The sequence below is a fragment of the Balaenoptera borealis genome, assembly GCF_965194805.1.
Source record: "Balaenoptera borealis genome assembly, chromosome: 20".
Taxonomy (NCBI): Eukaryota; Metazoa; Chordata; class Mammalia; order Artiodactyla; family Balaenopteridae; genus Balaenoptera; species Balaenoptera borealis.
In genome coordinates this window covers 58,436,550-58,459,088 of record NC_138879.1, presented here as the reverse complement: position 1 = coordinate 58,459,088, position 22,539 = coordinate 58,436,550, and the positions used below count along the sequence as shown (strand labels likewise).

General features: G+C 48.6%; 2 protein-coding genes and 1 pseudogene across 3 annotated transcripts in view; 2 read left to right on the top strand and 1 right to left on the bottom strand.

Moving 5' to 3' along the window:
• Nucleotides 1-22,539, top strand: part of TEKT3 (tektin 3) — a 178,246-nt gene that overhangs the window by 49,687 nt on the left and 106,020 nt on the right. The window lies entirely within an intron of this gene.
• CDRT4 (CMT1A duplicated region transcript 4) overlaps nucleotides 1-22,539 on the top strand; it is a 39,706-nt gene that overhangs the window by 1,674 nt on the left and 15,493 nt on the right. The window lies entirely within an intron of this gene.
• Nucleotides 1,950-6,043, bottom strand: LOC309618896 (DDB1- and CUL4-associated factor 16 pseudogene; annotated as a pseudogene). Its single transcript has one exon. The product of its transcript is annotated as a DDB1- and CUL4-associated factor 16 pseudogene (transcript).

Below are 22,539 nucleotides of genomic sequence, written 5' to 3'. Positions count from 1 at the left end.
GAGGAAGGCGTGGCAGCTGGTACAGGCTGCTCCCTGGGGAGTTTTGGCAGAGAAAAGGAGGAAAATAGAAGTCAGGGAAGCTTGGGGTCAAGAGAAGAATTTTCTAGGGGAGGGGAGACTTGGGGATGTTTGAAAGCAGAAAGGGAGGGACATTTGGAAAATGCTGGTGATGAGAGCAAGGAGTGGGGCCAATGGGCGGGGCGTGCGGAGGGGACGGAACGTGGAAAGTGGACGTCAGCACAGCTGCTCTCCGTCCTGGGCTGGTCACCAAGCACCCAGATTACTCACACACCCAGCAGCTATGCTGGTGCTGTCGGGAATGAGCTCTGACCAGCAAAAGGGGCAGGTAGAAGGTGCCAGACACCAAGCCCAGGCCAGGAGCTGCTCCCTGCCTTTAACACGCTCAGCATCCATGCGACAAAGATGTATCAGCCTCTCACACCTGAAGGCTTGCCTGGCATGTGGATCTTCACCCCTCCCCCCACCTCCCCACCCCTCCCCTCCACACCCCTCCCCCTCCCCATCCCCACCTCCATCCCCACCCCTCCCCCTCCCCACCTCCATCCCCACCCCATCCTCACCTCTGCCCCCCTCCTCCACCCCACCCCATCCCCACCTCCATCCCCACCCCATCCTCACCTCTGTCCCCCTCCCCCACGCCCCCCCATCCCCACGTCCATCCCCACCCCCATGCCCATCCCTGTCTCCATCCCCATCCACATCCCCATCCCCATGTCCATCCACATCCTCACTTCACTAGAGAAAAATGAGGCCAAGAGAGGTTGGTAAATTGCCCAAAGTTACACAGCTGGTAAATGACAGAACCAGGACTGGAGCCCAGCGCCATCTGACTCCAGTGTTCAAGCTCTGGACACCTCTGTAGCATTGGGTTCCTGGTCCCTGGTCCCCCTCTGACCTCTGGCTCTGTTGCCTGCTTGATCTTCTAATATCACTTTGCCTGCTCCTGAGTTGGTCCTTCACTGTTCAAACCTCAGCCAGCCTGTGTGCCAGTTCAGATTTTCCCACCAGCTACTGGCCCCTGTTTCTTCCCCAGGACCTCAGGCGACGTCCCCAGTCCCTGTTTTCCTCAGGACACCACATTTCTGGTGACAGGGCAGACAGACGTGCGGGGAGACAGGAGGGTGCTGATGACACGGCATTTCCAGTTGGATCGGGCCACTGTCGTGCCTCGTGGCCCCTGGTAAATGCGTGGTGGGGAGTGGGCTGCTGAGAGAGAAAATGGGGAGCTGAACCCAGAGCTCACAGGGCTTGGCGCTGTGGGGAATGTGCCGGGAAATCAAGGAGAAAGAAAGGACGGGTTGCCAAGTTGCGGGGAGCACGTGGTAGAAACCAGACATCAGGAATGTGTAGCAGGTCAGGCCGGCTGCCTGGCAAATACTTGGCCCACTTTGATTTTCAATTTTCATTGTTTATTTCTAGCATAAATGTTTATTTCACCATTGTAATTCTCAAGGTTTTTAGGAACATGGGAAAGAATGACTTTGTTCTGGTTTTTGATACTTAGTTTTGGCTGTGGAGAGACAAGACTCAATTAGCTAATTACAGCCTAAAAGTCACTGGCTGGTGGCCAGGGCTTCTCTGAGTGGGAGGCTGTCTACAGGACGTCTCCAGGCTCTGCGTTTTCTTCTCCAGCCACCCCGGCTCACCGAGACCCTGACCCTCCCCGACCCCATGGCCCTCTGGCTTTTCCACCACACCTGATCCTTTTTTTCTTCTTCCCACACCCTTCTTCCCAAGTCTCCCTGATGCTAAAGAGACTCCCTCCCCCACATCCAGACCCACCCCAGACTGGTGGCGCTACCACCAGTGGCCGGGTTGTGGGTGACACCCACTTAGTCTCCACGATCCTCCGCTTCCCCTTTCCCTTCCAACTTTTGCTCCAGTCCCCTTTCCCTTCCAACTTTTGCTCCAGTCCTGCACCGCCCCCCCCGACTCCTTTTTCTAGCCCTGCCATCCTTATATCTTTAAAGGATTTTTAAAAAATTGAGATATATCAATACATCAAGTGCACTGAGGCATACATTTTATACCTTTGTGATTTTCCAAAAGTGGACGCCTGGCACCAGCCATCCACGTCAGGAAGTAGGACAGTGCTACCCCCAGGAGCTCCCCTCCAGCCCCCTCCCATCACTTCCCTCTTCTTTAATCCTTGGAGGTAACTGCTCTCTTGAATTCATGGTAATCAATTATACCCTTGCTTTACGCTGAGGAAATGTATTCCTAAACACTATTTTGCCTGCTTTCTTTTTTTAATTGAAGCATAGTTCATTTACAATGTTGTGTTAATTTCTGCTGTACAACAAAGTGATTCAGTTATACACATATAGGCATTCTTTTTCATATTCTTCTCTTTTTTCTTTTTTTGTTTTTTGCATGTACAAAGCTGTTGGTTTATTCAGCTGGGAAGCTGGGGAAAGGCTTCCTCTGGGAATGAACAGCAAAAATGTGTTCATGAACAAGGCACTTTCACACACACACACACACACACACACACACACACACACACACACAAAGGAACATATTATGGTTACATAACCATCAACATATTTTAATTTTTAGACTCCTCTACCTCTTCCCACCTTCCCATAAAAAAAAGAAAGAAAGAAAGAAAAGAAAGAAAGAAAGAAAGAAAGAAACAGGTTTTTGTAACATTTTAAAAACCAACTTCATAGGACATCTACAAAGGAACAGTTACTGATACATTCAGTTACACTAACATTATATGGTTTCAGTTCAGTAACAAATTTTCCATTAACAAATATTTTTTTCTACCTACTACAATTCCCTCCTTTTTCCTCAAGAGGAGACCACTAAGGTTCAGCAGAAACTACTCATTAGGTTATAAACATTCTTCTCTCTCCTTAAAGTCGCTGTACATTTATAGAATTTGTGATTCCATTAATGCTTCAATTTTTTGATGCCACAGTGTATACAGCACTTAATTATGGAGAACAGGAAAAAGCAAAACTAAAATAAGGAAGGATATATGATATATCTTTAACAATCTGTTTCCTGATTCCCTTTAGATGCCCAGTTAACCAGGATCACACAAAGGTTTCACTCTTTACTGTAGGTGTGTGAAAAGACTTACTGGTCTCATGCATTTTATGTATGTTGATCTCTTATGTTTTGACTCATCCAAATAAACACAGCAAAACTCATTTACAAGGATACATATGCTTTCTATTCAGCCAGAAAAAAAAATCTACAGCTAGATGTAGAAAAACAATGATGCTAAAAAAACTCTTCAACTTCAGACTGTATTAGGCTGAGATTTTCTGTAGTAAGTTTCTTTAAAGTTAGAAGTGTTCCTGAAAAGTTTGCAATGGACGTGGAAAGTGCATGAAGTACTGCTCCAGGAAACATCATACAGATGAAATACTTTAATCCACTAGCATAAATGCTCTCTTAATTTTTTCCCATTGGTCTTTGGAATGGGTTTTATTTGCTCTTGACTATGGTCTGGATGCTGAGATGCAGGAAATATATTCCCTACAGAACAGGTGTCTGTTTAATCCCTAGGTATGATCTTATAAGCCAGGTTAGCTAGAGACAGCCTGGTGGGAGCCTATAAAATGTTTATGCTATAACTGCAGGTCCCATAATAGGTCTGGGGTAGCGTAGGCTACTACTGTGCTACTGCACTCCCTCCCCCCAAAATAGGAACTCCTAAAAGGTGCCTGCCATATGTAGGTCTACCAATATAAAAACTGAGAGATAAATCCATATTCCCACCATTTTTTTAATCTAGTTATTCAATTTAGTTCAACTACCTCCCTAGAAATGAATATCAGAGAAAAGTATGCTCAGAAAGGTGTTACTGGGAGTAGCTAACTTATCACTTTCCACAATGGCTGTTCTGAAGGTTGGGTAACAAATAAGGTAGTGGCCTCCTTTTCCTCCCCATTAATAATTAGGTATCTAGTTAAGTCCATTAGATAGGCAGAGTAGATTGTGGGGAGAACTGAGTGTGGAGAATAGTCAACTTATCTCTTGTAATAAGGTCCCTTTTGACTAATTCTCTACTGAAGTTCTCATTTTAGGTCTTTCAAAGGGAATGCTCACAGTGAACAGCTCCTGTAGTTGAGTTACAGGACTCTTGGATATTATATTCAGTACTTGATCGTATTTTGGCGTATCAGGACAGGGCATAGTTTGGTTGAGAAGACGTTAGTTTCTCAACTGTGGGCTGTGGAACCGTATTCCTTTCTCAACTGGCAACACGACAGCTATGGGAAGGAACGGTGGATCTTTATAGTGATGCAGTTAGGAGTTTGTTAACTGCCTTTTGGAAGTCAGTGTAGGAGTAAGTAGTGTTGATGGGTTCGGTGCGGGTTGTTTCCTTAACTGTTTTAGTTAACCAGCCACAGCAACAACCAGAAACACGTGAATTAGGAATTTGTTTTAGGTACTCAGGTATGGGAGTGGCTCTACTCAATGTTCGGCTTAACTGTTTCGTGGCAAAGTGCAGTGCTCCATTTAGAGTGGCATGACCTCTAGAAAGCCGGCTGGGACTCATAAGGGGCTTTTGAAAAGGTGGCACTCCACAAGAGCCTAGAGGAGGCCATTCAGGAATTGGTTCCAGTTTGTGTACACGATGGGAGCAATGGGAGAGTCTTAGTCCTGTCTCTCGAAGTATATGGACGGGTGCGCTAGCTTCCAAGAGTTTAGCATGATACAACCAGGGACTAGGATTTAAAGGTTTCCAAGTTGTAGAATATTTTAAAACGCACTTAACCTGCCAGGCGAGACTCTCAAGAGGTGTTAGGTTGGGCACCACAGGGTCCTCTTCTTCAGAGGAATCCCACTCTTCCCCAGAACTCTCATTTAGGTAGTTAGCGTTTTCTTCTTCCTCACTTTCTGATTCTGTTAAGGGGTCAGGAGAGGGATTTCTAGGACCCATTAGAATAGAACAATGGTATAGAAAAAAAAGTACCAGAAAAAGGTAACCATATAAGCCAGTAAAACACTAACACTGGCAAACAGAAGCAGAAGATGAGAAATCCTTTCAATAGGATTCATTTATCTGTTTCTGAGTCTGTTACACACACACACAGTATGCCTCTGGCTCTCACCACTGTGCAGTTCTTCAAGATTATGTTGTATATTCTTCACTCACAAAGAAGACAGCTCAGTTCTCAGGACCAGTTCAGTGTGTAAAAGTTAGTCTCTTACCAGTGGCACAGGTCAGAGTCTCTCCTTCAAATCCTGGCTACCCAAGAAGAGAAGGGGTCCTCATCTAGGCAAGCTGATTGTCTTAGCATGGTCTCAATTGGTTGTGAAATTATGAAGAGACACTGTGTACTCTTTTTTGTTGGCAGGGATATTATATCTATTTGGTAATGAAAAGAAACTCAGTGGTCGCCTTCTTTGTCTGCTGGTGCAGCAACTTTTGTTCAGGGGGATGGTGGGACGAGTTGTCAAGGATCTGTCTGGTGTGCACAGATCCAGTGTTTTCCATAGGTAGTGCAAATGCCCTTGGAAACTGGTGACTTAATTGTTGGACTATCTGGAAAGGTAGGCTTAACCTGTGAATGAGAAGACCAAGGAGGATCCTTTCTTCTTCCTTGCCTCACTCCCAGCCGCAAGACCTGACTAAGCCTAGCGCCACCAGCTCTGTTCCAACAGTCACTCCTCCGCAAGGCTCGCATTCCCCATATTCTTTTCCATTGTGGTTTATCACAGGATATTGAATATAGTTCCCTGTGCTATACAGTAGGACCTCGTTATTTATCCATTCTATATATAGTAGTTTGCATCTGCTAATCCCAACCTCCCACTCTATCCCTCCCCACCCCGTCCTCCCCCTTGGCAACCACAGGTCTGTTCTCTATGTCTGTGAGTCTGTTTCTGTTCTGTAGGTAAGTTCATTTGTGTCATATTTTAGATTCCACATATAAGTGATGTCATATGGTATTTGTCTTTCTCTTTCTGACTTACTTCGCTTTGTATGATAATCTGGGTCCATCCATGTTGCTGCAAAGGACATTATTTCATTCTTTTTTATGGCTGAGTAGTATTCCATTTTTATATATATATATATATATATATATATATATATATATATATATACACACACACACACACACACCACATAGTCTTTATCCATTCTTCTGTCGATGCACATTTAGGTCGCTTCCATGTCTTGGCTATTGTAAATAGTGCTGCAATAAACATTCGGGTGCATGTATCTTTTTGAATTAGAGTCTTCTCCAGGTTTATGCCCAGGAGTGGGATTGCTGGATCATATGTATTTTGCCTGCTTTTTGAACTTGATGTAAATGGACTTATACTACTTATACTACTTATACTTATACTACTCATTGGTGCCTGGCTTCTTTCAGTATTTTGTTTGTGAGATTCTGGCGTGTGGTTGCACACAGGTGTAGCTTATTTATTTCCATTGCTATGCAGTGTTCCATTGAATGAATGCACTGCTGTGTATCTTATCCATTTCACCCTAGATGGATATTTGGTTTATTTCCAGTTTTTGGGTATATTATAAGTAATGCAGTTATAAATCTTCTTGACTGTGTGTTTTCATGTTACACGGTTCTGAACTTGGGTGTGGAATTGCCGGGTCAAAGAGTGGGTGTATGTTTGTGTTCAGTAGATGAGGTCCAACTGTTTTCAAATTCATTCCCACTGGCAGTTATCAGCTTTCTCATTGCACTACGTCTTCTTTCTACTTGTCAGCTTAAAAAGTTTTAGCCATTCATATGGTGGGGTATAGTGCTATCTCATTGTGGTTTTAATGTGAATTTACCAGAGGTTGAGTACCTTTTCCTTTGTTTATTTTGCCATTTGGAATATCATCTTTTGTGATATACCTAAAGTCTCTTGACCAATTTTCTATTTTTTTGTTTTTTGTTTTTGTTGTTGATTATAGGGATTTTTTTAATTTTAAAATATACTCTGTGTATAAACCCTCTTCTGTCATATGGACTACAAAAGTCTTCTTCCACACCGAGGTTTACCTTTTTATTCTCTTAATGGTATCTTTCAGTGAACAGAAATTCTTAACTTTAAGAAATCTTTTCCTACATTGAGGGCATGAAGATAGTTTCCCATTTTACCTTCTAGAAGTTTTATTGTCCTACTTCTAACATACAGAAGGACAACCCACCCGGAACTGATTTTTGGGTACTGTGAGAGGGTAAGAGTTAAATGTAATGATTTTTCCACATGATTATTCAAGTGATCTAGCAGCATTTTTGAAAATAATGTTCTTCACTCACTGCTCTGCAGAGCCATAGAGAAGTGGGTCTTTTCTGAGCTTTCTATTCTATGCCATTTGTCTATTTATCAATTGTGTACCAGTTCTACACTGTCCTAATTATTCTGGCTTTATAAGTTTTGAAACTCAAGCATAATGCATTCTTCAGGTTTGTCCACCTTTAAGATTACCTTCTCTATTCTTAACTTGCCCTATGTCCATATATTCAACACATTTTAGAATCAGCTTGTGAGTTTCTGCAGACACTCTTAGATGGGTTGAGATGACATCAAATCTACAGCCCAATTTAGGAGAACTGACATTTTTACAGTGAACATGGCATATCCCTCCATTTATTTAGATTTCTAAACATGTTTTTTCAATAATGTATAATTTTCTACAGAGAGGACTTGCACATCTTTTGTTGGATTTATTCCTGGCTTTGGCGTTTCTGAAGCAATTGTAAACAGTATCTTTTTAGTCATTTGTTTCTGGCTGGTATATAGAAATGCAGATGATTTTGGTTGTCCTTGCCTCGAACAAGCTTGCTAAACTCACTAATTCTAATAGTTTATTTGTAGATTCACCTGGGTTTCTACACATGCAGTCAGAGTCTTCCCTCCGTGTGTGTGGGGGATTGTTCTAGGACCCCTCGTGGTTATCAAAATCCACGGATGCTCAAGTTCCTTACGGTTGGCCCCGGTATCTGCGGGTTCGGCATCCGTGGATAGTGGGTGGGAGGCAGCTGTTCACTAGTTAAGAGCGCTGGCTTTAGAATCAGAATGACTTGGTTTTGAATCCTAACCTCAGCATTTGACAAATGTAGGGCTTTGAGAGGGTTGCTTGATGTTTCTGAGGCTCATTTCTCCGTCTACAGAACAGGGACACTATGTCATAGGTGTACAGCGATGAGGAGTGAATGACACGGAGCATGTCCTTCTGGTGGCAGTGCTGGCACTCACGGGCCTCCCTTTACATCTGTTACTCCAGTTCTTTCCTCACGCCCACCTTTCCCATGAGCTCCACAGCTCTCCAAATTCTGGCTTTCACCCTGTCCTCTCATGGAATCGCCCTCAGACTTGCTCCTAGGGTCAACGTCAACAGGCTTATTTGGTCCTTGAGTTTCTTGACGTTTCTGTGGCCTCGACATGTCCATCTCCGTGATGTCTTTTTTCTGACACCAAGTGTGTGAGGTTTTGCACACCAAACAATTCTTCCATCCTCCACCCCCAGCTGGGTGTCCTACAAATGAACTCAATTCAGACGCTATCTACCTGGAGAGCATCACATCCCACAGATGGAGGGCTCAGCCCCACAAGACTGCCCCCACTTCAGTTCAAGGGGCTGCCTCTACTTCTGACTAACTGGCTATAACTTTGGGGGTTCCCATCACCTCTTCCTTAGGTTTGCTCACAGAACTCAGGAAATGCTTTACTGATGTTCACCAGTTTATTGTAAAGCAGAGGTCCCCAACCCCTGGGCTGTGGACCAGTACCGGTCGGTGGCTTGTTCGGAACTGGCCCGCACATCAGGAGGTGAGTGGCGGGCAAGCGAGCGAAGCTTCATCTGCCGCTCCCCATCGCTCCCCACCGCTCCCCATCGCTTACTGTCGCTCGCATTACCGCCTGAACCTTCCACCCCCCCCGCCCCACCCCCCCCAGCCTCTGGTGGAAAAATGATCTTCCACGAAACCGGTCCCCGGTGGCAAAAAGGTTGGGGACCGCTGTTGTAAAGGATACAGGTCAGATACAGCCAAATGGAAGAGATGGGGGTGACACAGGGTTTCCATGCCCTCGCCAGGGGTGCCACCCCCAGCACATGGATTGTTCACCAACCTGGACGCTCCCTGAACCCCATCGTTGAGGGATTTTTATGGGTTTCTTTATGTAGCCACCATCGATTAGCTCATTGGCCATTGGTGATTGAACTCAATCTCCAGCCCCTCTCCCTGCTCCAGGGGCTGTGGGGGGACCGAAAGTCCTAACCTTCTAATGACCATCTTTCTTGCCACCAGCCCCCATCCTGAAGCTATCAAGGGCTCCCCCACAGGCAATCGTATTAGCACACAAAAGACAATAAGCTCCAAAGGTTTTAGGAGCTCTGTGCCAGGAACAGGGGACAAAGACCACATATGTTTTTATCTTACCACAGTCTCCTTGGCAGGTAATTTCTCTTGACTTCCTGAGACGGCTCCTCCAGTTCTTCTGCCGGGTCCCCTCTCAGGCTCCTCTTCATCTCTCATGACTTAAATGCTGATTTTTTTCATGGTTCCGTTCTCATCCCTCTTCTCAACTCACCCTTTGAAAATGAGACATATGACAATATTTGGCCTCATCTTTTACCAAATCTCTGTGCCTATAACCATGGCTGCCATCTTGGATTCCAGGGTCATCTGGACAACCGTCCAGTGGGCACAACTACCTGCTTTTTCTGTGATGCCCCCAATAAAGATAAGCACCCTTTCCCCAAACCTTCTCTCTTTCTCTTTTGCTTGTCTCCATCACCCAAGTCAGAGACCCGAGCATCTTCCTAGACTCCACTCTCTCCTTCATCCTTATAGTTAGTTGTGGTCACCTTCTGTCCCCTTCTGTTCATTCTCACTGCCACTAACTTGCTTCAGTTTCTCATAATTTTCCCCCCAGTTGCTAAACAGCTTATTTACTGATCTCCCTCTGCCAGTCGTGTTGGCCTCCAGTTCATTATCATAGCAAAGCCACAGGAATCTATTATGACATCCCGAGATGTTATATGTGTATAACTCTCCACGTATCAGGGACTTAACACAATAGATGTTCATTTCTCATTCCTGTAGAATTCAGTTGGGTGTTTTGTGGTCAACTGCCATGTGGTGGTCCAAGGAATCCTTCTATCTTGTGGCTCTGCATCTCCTGGGACCTAGGATTCCTTTGCTTCTTAGCCTATGAACGGGGAAAGAAAGAGAATGAAGGGTTACATTGGTGCTTTCATGGGCCAGGTCTTCACATAGCCAGAACTCAGACATAAGGCTCTACCTTATGATGGATACAAGGTGGGGGAAATAGAGTTCTTGGCTGGACAACTGATTCCTAGCGTCAGGCTGACACTAAGGACAGGAAGTACAAACCCTTGGTGGACAGCCATAGGTCTCTGCCTCAGGGATCTTTCCAAGCTGGTAATGCTTCTCTCTCCTTAAAGTCATTCAACAGATACCATGGTGCCTGCAAGGTGAAGATCTAACTTTGCAGCATGAATGTTTTAGGCAGAGGAAACAGGTAGTACAAAGCCCCAGGGTGGGACTCTTCATGGCTTGGCTTCTACCTGTTTACAAACTCACTTCTCCCTACGACCCTCTCCATCCACCTGTGCGCACCCTATGTGTTGGCCAAAGTTTTTGAAGTTCTCTGAATATGTCAGGCTCACCTGCTCTCATTCAGCCTGGCTTCCTGCTACTCATCTTTCAAGAGACCGGTATCTGGTTCTGGCTTCAGTCTTACCTTCAGCTAATCTTGGTTTTATACTTAACACTTCAGCAGTATTGAAATAGATTTTAACTTTTAGAATCATGTCATGCTGCTTCCTGCTACTTCCTGCTTTTACTCACGTTTCCTATTTTTCTTCCCTTGTCTCCGTAATGCCTACATGTTATTCAGAACTAAACTCAGGTGCCATTTCCTCCTAGAAGTCCCTCTGATTCTTTCTTCTCCCAGGTGAGCTGGGTGGTCCTTTCTCACAGCATCAGCCACGTCTCTATCAGAGCGAGTGGCACACAGCTTCCCACAGAGTACATTCATGGTCGCCTGGGGCCAGGAAATGGTCCAAGCTAGTGATTCTCAAAGAGAGAGAAGGGGGGGAGAGAGACAGAAAGATAGAGAGGGAGGGAGAGATTTGAGAGGCAGAGGCAGTCCTGGTCAGAGTTTGGGCTTCACTGCCAGGACTCTGTGGAATCTTGGGGGAGGCGTGTCTAGGTTGGGGGGCGACATGGGTCCTGGTGCATGTTTTGGGGAGACCACTCAGGCTGTTGGGTGTATAAAGTAAATCGTACGGAGACTAGGGTAGGAGTGGGGAGGCCAGTCAGAGGTCATGAGAGCATCCTGTGGCAGCTGGGAGCCCGGTGCCGGCTCCCCAGCGCCCAGGTCCTAGCTCCCCCTTGGAGGACGGACAGCTTTGATCAAGTCCCTGAGCTCCTCTGCCTCAACTGCACCTCCGTGAGAGGCGAGAGGAGTAGCACTTAAGTCCTGCACCTGTTGGGAGGGCTCAGTGAGTTAATACGTGTAGAACACGGGCGTCCACGCTGTGAGCTGTTCTTCTTCTTCTTATTATTATTATTACTGTCACTAGGAGAAGCAGTAGTAGCAGCGGCTGCGGCAGTACTTATCATAGTAGAATGGAGAGAAAATGAGGGATTCAGGATACTTCTACAGGCTGAGTTAACGTGACTTGATAAATTGAATCTTGAGGATGAAGGAAAGAAAAAAAAGACTCATTTTTTGTGAAAATGGTTTGTGGGTGGTGCCCTTAAATGAAATGGGGAAGACCAATGAAGGAGCGGGTTTTGGGGTGTGTGTGTGTGTGTGTGTGTGTGTGTGTGTATCAGAGCAGGGTAGTTCTGAGCAGTTTTGAACAGGGTAGTTGTGAGGCACCTATAAAACATCTGGGGAGGGTGGGGTAGGATGTCTGAGCCTGGCGTTCAGGGAAGAGCCCAGGGCTGGGGACACACAGGTGGCAGCCACGGCACCATGATGGGGCCCCCCTGGGAGAGGGTGCCGATGGGGAAAGGAAGGGGAGCCCAGGACAGAGCCCCGGGCCTCTCACTTTAAAGGTGGAGCAGGGGGGCGGGCTCTGACGAGGAGCCGGAAAGAGCAGGTCATGAGGTGGTGAAACTGGGAGAGAGTGGAGGGATGGGGCTGAGGGAAGGGGGAGTTTCAAGAGAGACCGCGGGTTCCATTGCTGCCAACAGACAAGCCAAGTACCAAATTACAACGTAGGTGATGGAGTTTGGCCACATGGGGGTCATTTGCCAGCGGGACGAATGAAATTTTACTTTATCCGTTGGTAATTCAATTTACAGATCAGCTCAGTTAGAGAATCTGGTTGTATCGTCTCCTTGCTGCCCGTCAAGCATTAGGTGAGGCGGGAGCCCCGGGGGCAGCAGAGCCTCCAGCCCCTCAGAGTGGCCTCCGGGGGGGAGCTGCTATGGCCCAGGGCTGGTGGTGCTCCAAGCGAGAAGAAATCCCACTGTTTTCTTGCTCCTGCCTCGGCTTCGGAGTAAAGTTTTAGAACCCGCTTCGGAGTAAAGTTTTAGAAACCACCCGTAAAGGGGGATCGAACTGAGGTGGAAAGAGTGTTTCTAAAACTGGAATCAAAATTTCCACTGACACCAGAGTTTGGTGCAGCAGTTTTGAATCTAGACACACATTCACACACCATTTCTCCGACTTCCCGGGAGCAAATATCAACCTTTCAGCCTTTCTCTGTTATCCAGCGGGAGGGAAGCGGCAGATGGGCACTTTCTTGGGCGCCAGCGTCACCTGGCAGGCTTGTTGAACTACGGGTCCCCGGGCCCCACGCCGGAGTTTCCAATGCACTAGGCCAGGGTGGACCAGGGAAAAAGCATTTCTAACAAGCTTCTGGGTGATGCAGCTGCTGGCCCTTGGACCACCCTTGGTGACCTCTGGGCTGGGTCATACGCTCACTGAGAGCAGGGAAGGCATCAGTGGGAGACATCAGTAAGTACATTTAAATATGCCTTCTGTGGATCCCTCGGGGCTGAAGAGGGGGGTGAGGGCTGTGGTGAGGCTCAGGGACACGCAGGGCGGCCGTCGCCAGCTTTGCTGCTGCCCCTGAGCTCCCTGGCAGCCCCACCAGAGCTTCCTGCGACGAAGCAGCCGTCCTCGGACTCTGCACCTTCTTGAAGCCTTCCCGACTCGCAGGTTTCCTCCTTCACCTTGACTGTCAGAAACGTTAGCAGTTCAGGTGAGGCCTGCATGTTCGCGGGTGGACTTTAGGCAGAATTTTAGGCAGAGGGACGTGGTGACACAGTGCCCTCTTCCTGGGACCCCCATGTAGCCCTGGGGAAAGCCAGTCCCTCGTCTCCCCGCCCCAGGGCCAGAGGAAATGGGGTGGGACCCGGCCTGTGGCTTTTGAGAGATGGAGTCCGTCAAGGCTGCATCAAAGCCAGGTGGATGCCGGCGTCCACAGCCCGCCCGGCACACGCGGCCCCACGTTGCGGGCATTGCGCCCTTGCCGTGCACACAGAGCCTCCTTTCTTCCTCGAGGAAAAGTGACTCTTTCACGGCCTGCGCAGCTGAAGGAAATGGAAAGTCCTAGAGCATCCTGAGCCCCTCTGGGTTCCACCACGTCCCCCCTTTGCCTCTTCCAGCCCCTCCCAAGTTTACAGACATGCAGGCCTCTGCAGGCGGGCAGGGTCCTGCCGGCCAACGGGAGTTCTGGAGCCGAGGCCCAGGTTTGAGGCAGGGAAGGGAGAAGCCCCCCGGCCCGGGCTCCAGGCTGGACCACAGCCCCTCCTGGCCCTCCCGCTGTGGCAGCCCTAGCAGAGCCGCGCTGAGAAGCTGCTGATTCCTCCCCGCTCGCTCTACATTCCTGGGTGATGAGGGAGGGATTCCAGTGTTGACTCTGAACAATGTTTTCCTCTGTCTGAACCGACTGGGTGTTAAATTCTTCCAGATTTCTGGCTTCATGTCGCAACTCCAATGGGACAGAAGCAGGTTTACGGCAGTTGGCAAGGGCGTGAAAGCAGGCTCGTCCGGGCACCTTCTGTGTCTAGAATTTCCATGGGCGGATGGAAAGACCGCCAGCCACCCTGTGGGCGCTGCGCCTGCCCACGAGGGGCTGGTGGCGGCCTCGCCCCAGCTGTGCGCCCTGCCTTTCGCATTTCCCGCCCTAGAGGGCAAAGTGAGCTTTCTCTTCTGAAACACGGCGGGAAGGGAGAACCAGCTGAGTATTGGAGGCCAGGGCCTGCTGTGTCTTCTCAGCTAAGATAAACCCAGAAGTTGGGCTCATAAGGAATTCATTTGGTGGGATGTTGGGAAACTGGCATGCTGTGTGGGGAAGAGGTCAGCACTGGGGGTTGTGGGGGGGGGGAGGCGGGGAACCCTTATTTTCATAGAGAAATCTAGTGAGATGAGGCCTAGAGAGCTGGGCTGGAAAGACCCCAACACAGCTGGTCGGGTCTCAGAACCGAGCTGGTAGGTGCCTGTGATAACCTGTGACTATTACAGTCGTTTATTACTGAGCAGGACGACCACACAACTACACAGGGCCGTGGAGACTCTCTTCTCTTTAGTAAAGATACAGAGACTTTCGGGAAACCAACGGGATCAATTCAAAGATAAAGGCGCTCCTCCCTTCGAGCACAATAACCCGTTCCTTCATTCTTTATTGACGATGACTCGCTCTCTGTGGGGTCCTGGGTGAAGCCCCAGCCTCGGGGCAGCTGCCCTTCAGCCTCTTGAACTGGAAGAGCCCAAATCCACGTCGGGCAGGGGGCAGGTGGTGGCCTTGAAACCCCCGGCCTTCTCACCCTGTGCTCTCAAACCCTGGAATCCTACTCTTGAATCCCTTTTATGGTGTGCGTACGTGTGTGTGTGTGTGAGTGGGTGGGTGCGTGCGTACACACACGTGCGCTCATGCACGCACAAGTAGGAGAGAGAGATGGGTGGCCATCCACCCAGGTCCAGAGCCCAAACAGTATTTATGTAGGGGGGTGGATAAAATAGTGGCTTGATAGAACTTGACTTTATAATCTAGCTGCTTTCACAAAGCCATTTTGATGCCAAAGTCATTTTTCCTTGGTCTTAAAAACAAACCACTAAAAGCTCTGCTTCCCGAACCTCTCAAGAATGTGCGGGAAAAGCACCCTGGCACCATCTCTGAGCCCCCGCTTTCCACCCTGCCCCGTCCCTCACTCCGACCCTGATCCCTCCGGCCACAGCAGTGTGTCCACAGTGTTGAGATGGCCTTGTTGAAACTGGCTTTGTTGGAGGCTGGCTTCATTTCCGTGCTGTTTGATAGCCATGAATCCTTTACGTGCATGTGTTCCCTTGTAGCAGGAATTGCACTGTCCCCCCCGAGACGGGGGCAGAGCGGAAGGGGGAACCATGGAGAGGAATTGCTCCCATGGCTGGCAGATTCCACGTCTCTGTTCAGTCTCAGGACTAGGATCCTTCCTGGAAAGTCTGATAAGGGCCTTGTACTGGTTATCTCTTGCTGTGTAACAAATTACCCCCAAACTTAGTTCCTTAAAACAGACGTGTTATCTCACAGTGTCTGTGGGTCGAGAATCTGAGTGAGACTTAACTGTGCCTGTATCTCCAGGTCTCTCCATGGGGGTGGGCGCAGTCGTGGTTTTGGCCAGGGCTGTGGTCCCATCCAAAGGGCTAACTTGGGAGGGTCCCCACCCAAGCTCACTCGTGTGGTTATTGACGATATTAAGTTCCTCACAGGTTGTTGAACTAAGGGCCTCAGTTCTTTGCTGGCTGTTGGCTGGAAACGCCCCTCACTTCCTTGCCTCTGGCTTCTCTGTAGGGCAGCCCATAATAGGGCAGCTGGCTTCCCTCAGTTGAACAGAGACAGAGACACAGAGACAGAGACACAGAGACAGAGACAGAGAGAGAGACAGAGACAGAGAGCAAGCTCAAGATGGAAGCCAAGGTTTTTGTATAACCTAATCTGCGATGTGGTGTCCCATCGCTTGACCACATTCTATTTGTTAGAAGTGAGTCGCTAGATGCAGGGGGAGGGGGTTTCAGAGGATGTGAGTTCCAGGAGGGGGGATCCTTGGGGGCCATCTGGGAGGCTGCCTACCGAGGCCTGTGGGCCCAGTTGCGGTTGAGTCTGTTCAGCCCATGGGCTCTGCCACCCCACACTTATTCTGATAAGCCCGTGGCTGTGAGGGGCAGAGGGAAACGAGTTCCACGGTCACCCTTGCTCCTCCTGGGGGTAAGACACAGCATTCTAAAGACTTCTCAGGGGCCAGTGGTTCTGAGCTTCTAAACTGGCTACACTTACACTCCACTCTCCCCTCCCGTCCCACCTCCACCCCAAGGAAAGCGAATGAGCCTCAGGCAGCATCCGTACCAGCCACCCCCGCTGTGGTCTCTGCCACTGTCTGGATAAAGCTCTGCGACACTGCTACTCTTTCTGGAACTTATCTAGTTCTTGCCTTGGGTGCGAATGTTACATCGTATTCTTGTTACCAACACGAGCCCCGGTCACACACCCGAGAGGGAAGTTTATACCATTATTTCAGGATTCCTGGTCTTCTCTACAAAAGCAGATGGTTAGAAAGAGCTTACTAGCCATGAAATCCTTCTACCTGAATTAATTGGATCTGAGTAACATCCCCTGAGGCAGGGTGTTTCTCACAGAGAAACGGAAGAATCAAGTAACCTGCTCAAGGTTGGACAGAAGAAGTGAAGTTGGGATTTGTTGTTCTCTTTCTGGCTTACTTTGCTTAGTATGATAATCTCTAGGTCCATTCAGTATTCTGTGAATGGACAACCACAATGGAAAAGGATATGAAAAAGAATATATATGGATAACTGAGTCACTTTTCTGTACAGAAGAAATTAACACAACACTGTAAATCAACTATACTCCAGTAAAATTAAAACAAACACTCCGCTTCCCCTTTAAGCTGCTCGCATACCCAGTTCTCTAGATTCTTCCCAGCAGGAATCTGGCGAGACTCCTTGGCCCTGGTTTGCTCATTAAGTCATTCTAGGCCGGAGCTGCGGTGGCCCAAGAAGAGAAACGGGGCTCCGCTGGGACCAGGGGTGTCGAAGCTGAGGGTCACCCAGCTGGCACGCCCAGGGATGTCACAGACTTAACATGGGGCGTGTGTTCACGTGCGCATGTGCACGTGTGTGTGTGTGTGTAGGTCATAGACCCCTCCTCACCCCCGGGGCTCAGGGCTGTACACCTGTCCGTGCATCTGAACACACGTGGCTGCAGGTGGACCCCCGATGCCTCAGAGCTGCCGGCCTCGGGGGTCACCTCCAGAGGGTGTCCTTTCCGTCAGCAGATGGTATAAGTGGAGCTGTTGGGAGTGGGGCGGATATGGGGGATGAGTGAGACTTTGGGACAGGAGTGTGGCAGCAGCTGTGTGGGGGGCCCCCCACCCTGAGCCCATTCTGCCCCCTCCCCCGCTCCATCCTCTTCGCGGATGTCGCAGTCCTGCGTGTTAACGAGGGTGAGAACAGTCCAACCGGTCACCCTCACGTGCGCCCGGGCCCCGTGCGCCGTGCTTTACACGACACACCTCACGACAGCGTCCTCGTGGCGGGAGAGTTCCTGTCCCTGACCCTGTCTTACGGAGGAGATCGTTGAGACTCAGGAGGCTTAGGTACCCCGTCTCGGGTCACACAGCTGAGCAGCAGCTGCCTGTCCTGCACTCATGGTCTTAATTCTATGCTTTACTCCAAACAGTGATTTCAGAGGCAGCCTCGTCCCGTTAGGAACTTTGGCTAATTCTTGTATGTCGCCTTCCGGAGATATTGAAATACACACACAATAAGATCACAGAAACGCGAAAGCAGCAAGGGGAGAGCTGGTTTTCCGGCAAGGCTGCACGAGGGCGGGTCGGCAGGGCCGGGCCTTCGCTGGGAGAGAGCGTCCACCCAGCACACGCCGTGGAGGGCCCGTTCCCGGCTTGCAAAAGTATTCCTTGCATCCCTCCACCGTGCCAAAGACACACATTAAAGCCCTTGTTTAACTGGATTTCTGACTCAACAAAAACTCCTTTTGTCAGTACCTCAGAATTTCCTGGCATGTTACCCACACATATTTTCTGTGTGGATGGCAGTTACGGGTCGCTGTGCACTATTTGTGTATATTTGTGCCTAGAAAGATTCATTTGAAACGAGTAGCACAATATTTCTCCCTGATTTCAAAAGACCTCTTTCTTGATCTCTGGGGAACTGATCATTGCTATTTTTTTTTTTTAAACGTCTTTATTGGAGTATAATTGCTTTACAATGGTGTGTTAGTTTCTGCTTTATAACAAAGTGAATCAGTTATACATATACATATATCCCCATATCTCCTCCCTCTTGCGTCTCCCTCCCTCCCACCCTCCCTATCCCACCCCTCTAGGTGGTCACAAACCATCGAGCTGATCTCCCTGTGTTCTCTTTTAACCATAGGCAACAGTTTCCTGTATATTCAACTGTTCATTTTCCCTCAAACCATCCATGGTAGTTACATGATAGTATATTTTGCCAGTTTGCCTTCCTCAAACTGTTTTTTCAGAAACCCTGTGAAATGAGCCATGCCAGGGACTTTCAGAAGCTTCCATGCGGGAGAAGTGGGGACCAGAGGCGGTCAGAACGAGGTGAGCAAGCCCAGGGAGAGAGACCCCTATACCAAGTCATCACAATGGGATAAAAGGCTCTGGTAGATGAGGCACAGATAGGACACTTGGGAGGACAGAGGAGGGGCAGGCGTAAGCCCACCTAGGGGGCTGGTTGGCCTCCCAGAAGAAGTGTCGTTGGAAAAGTCCTGGAAGGAGAGACAAAGGGACTAGAGAGGGGGGCCACACGTCTAAATGTATAATCATTCTGAGGGAAGAAAAGGCCATTTCATCCACTAAGAGCAGATAGCCGACCCCCCAGTTGCCGCGTCTGGCGGTGGTGACATCTGCCATGTCTGGTAGGTGCACAGGGGACGGAGCACGTGTTGGACCAGGTGGGAAAGGAAATGGAGGTTCTGAGGAAAATCGGAGTAGAGCTTGAGTTGGAATTTGGTCCGTTCAGGCCCCGTGGACTTTCCGTGTTAGACAGGGTTTCAGTGAAGCCTGAACCCTGGACTTGGTGGCCCCAAGCTACTGCCTTGTTGCTCTTTTCTGGGCACTTCCCATGCGGTGCCTCATTCAGTCTTCACAATAATCCTACAAAGGAGAGGGGTGTCATTCGCACTTTGCCTATGGAAAAACCTAAAGCTCCGAGAGAGGGGGGAAGTGATTTGCCCAGTTAAAGGCAGTAAGTGACAGCACTGGGAAGTAAACCGAGGCCTTTCCATGCACCATGTCTGTTCCTCCTATTTATTAGGTCATGTTCCATGTTTTGCCATCTGACCTCTCGTCGTGGCTGTTATCAAGTCAGCCAGCTCATGGTTTCCTCTGGGTCCTGTACAAGGGGAGCTGCCTGGTGTTTGGATTCCTAATAATCCTTAGAGATTCTGGGGAAATTGCTGTGGCAACTGCAGTGACATCCTTTAATCTAACGATCCAAGTGCCTGGGGACAGAGCAGTGGATGCGATGGGTGAAATCCCTGTTCTGTGGAAATTGCCTTCTAGTTGGTTCAGAGAAAATAAACAAATGAGTAAATCATGAGACGTGTCAGTCAGGAATAGTGCTACACAGAGGATTAGAACGGGAGCCAGAGTAGTGACTGCGGGCTGTTTCAGGCTATCCTGAAGTCGTCACTGAAGAATGCATACTTAGCTGCGTCCTGACTCCTAGGAAGGAAAAACCGTGCGAAAATCAGGGAAGGTGCATCCCAGGCAGGGTGAGCAGATGGAGAAGGACCCCGACGTGGGAAGCTTGGTGTGTTTGAGGCGAGAAGGAGGCCCCTGTGGTCGGGGGCAGTGAAGGCTGTCAGGGTGGTGGAGGGTGGTAGACCAAGGGGAGCTTTGTAGGTCAAGGGAAGGGATTTGCCTTGTGTCCTAAGTGGGATGGGAAGCCATTGGAGTGTTGGCAGCGGGATAATCTCATCTGATTTATGTTTACAAATGATCACTCTGGGTCCCCTGGGGAGAAGGCCTAGCAGGGAACAAGAGTAGAAGAGAAGCAGGGAGACCAGTGAGCCGGTAGGCAGCTGTTGATTCTCGGCTAAGGATGGAGAGGTCGGGAAGTCAGGTAATGGGAGAGGGTGATGGTGGGGGCAGTGGGTAGGGGGCAGGGTGATAGATTGCATGTATTCAGCGAAGCAGCAAGAGGAATCAGGCAACCCTGATTTTTTTTTTTTTTTGGCCGCACCCTGCGGCACGTGGGATCTTAGTTCCCCGACCAGGGATCGAACCCGCGCCCCCTGCGTTGGAAGCGCGGAATCTTACCACTGGACCCCAGGGGAGTCCCAACCCCAGTTTTTGAACTGGGCAATTCGGTGAATGGTGGTGCCTCTCTCTGAGATGGAAAAGACTAGAGAGGAACGTTTTAGGGAGTAAGGCCAAGAGTTCTTTTGAGCCGTGAAAACGTTGAGATCCTATTAGACACACCAGTGAAGATGTAGGTGTGGCAGCTAGGACATCTAGATGTGGACTTTGGGGAGGGGGTCAGGCTGGAGTGAAGACTCGGCAGATAGATGAGGTGCCAAGCCACAGAAGCGATGGACGTCACCTTGGCACCTGAATTTGGGGTGAAAGAAGGAAGGAGGAGTTGAGTTTCTACTTTGAGCATCGGGAAGGATGCTGATGCCGTTGACAGAAACAGGGTGTGGAGACAGAGGAGGCGTCTGTGGACCTGTGGGGTGGCAACCGCTACTGACTTCAGTCTTGAACAAGTTTGAATTTGATGGAAATACAAGTGCTTAGAGGAAGTTGTTTAATAAGCAGTTAGAAACAAGGGTCTAGTCTCAGGGGAGAGATGGGTCCCAGGAGCATGTTTTGGTTCATTGTCAAGGTCCCCGTGGAAGTGAGGATACAGAGTGATAAGGCTCAGGTGGAAAGATTAATTTTTACCAAATTCAAAAGAAAATGAATCATCATTCAGGATGCCAACATCTTAATTTATAATGGGACCTGTACCTATGAGTTACTTGGGTTATTGATTTTTAGAAGATTGCTGAGAGCCCAAGAGCAAAAGGGGACCCCTTTAATCAACTCAGATAGCCAACGAGCCCCCCTTCTTTTCGGTCACTTCCCAGAGAACCAGCTCTGCCCTTCCCAAGTCCCTGCGCCCTCGCACAGTGTGGAGGAAACGTGCAAACTGTGGAAGGATCTTTCCCACACGTCCTTGCTTTCTTAGTAGAAAATATGGGATACAATTCGACAATTTCTTGATGGCTCAGGGACCTCACTGAGGGCCTCTGTGCTTTTTGTTGGCTGTGGTCGTGCTGGGACAGCCTCGTCACGGTGGGGGGCTGGGGCGGGGAGTTGAGGCTGGTGGCCCTTCACCAAGTGGCCTGTGCTCCTTGTGCTTTTATAGGAACTTGGTTTCCTTTTTGAAGTTCTTTCATTCCCTCCATGGTCACACGGTGTCTGGACCATCGGCTGGAGTATTTCATCCCTCCTGGCTCGGAGAGGGTTGTTGTGTGGCCTTCGCTTGGCTCCTATGCCTGGGGCCCTAGGGACCCACCCCTTGAAAGTTTAGAGAGTATTTTTCATTGATCCCATTGCTGTTTCCCTGCTAGCACATCCAATCTTAACAAAGCATCACACAGCACAGGAATTCAGTATTTTGTAATAACATATATGTGTGTGCGTGTGTATATGTGTATGTAAATGTATCTGTGTATATATATGCGTGTACATACATACATACACATATATACACATATACATGAGTATATACATACACGTGCACACACATATACACATACATGTATACACACATATACACATACATATACATACATACATATATGAGTATATACATACACATGCATACACACATACATATACACACATGTATATACACACATACACATAGACATATATACATGTATGTATGCACACACATGTATACATATTTACACACACGCATATACATACACATACATATATGTATATGCACGTACATATATACACATACATCATATATATTCTGTTATATATATAAAACTGTTATATTCAGTTGAATGTATATATACATATATATAAAACAGAATCACTGTGTACCTGAAACTAGCACAACATTGTAAATCAACTGTACTTCAATTAAAGGAAAAACCTAAATATCTGTGCAAAAATAAAAAACCCCCAAAACAAAGCCTCACAGAGCATAGCGTGCTTTTTGGGCAATTTCCCTGTGCACAGCTGGTCTTGGCCTCAGGGAGCTGATTCTCTCTAACTTCTTCCCTGACCTTCTATGACGGTGGCATCTGGGGCTTTAGCTGTGGTTCTCCTGCCTGAAGTCGGCTTCACTTTGCCAGTCGCGCACAGACTCTGTTTTAGCTTCTGGCCTCATCAGTGTGGAATGTGCTGCAGTAAACGATGGGCCTTGGAGCTGGTAGGAACCCTAGAGACCGTGGTGGCAAATATCCTGCTGCTCAGGGAGGATAGGGGATCAGGGAGGACACTACCCACCTCCCAGGACTGAGAGGGGAGGGGCTTTGGTGGTACCGAGAACTTTGGGGGACCAGAAACC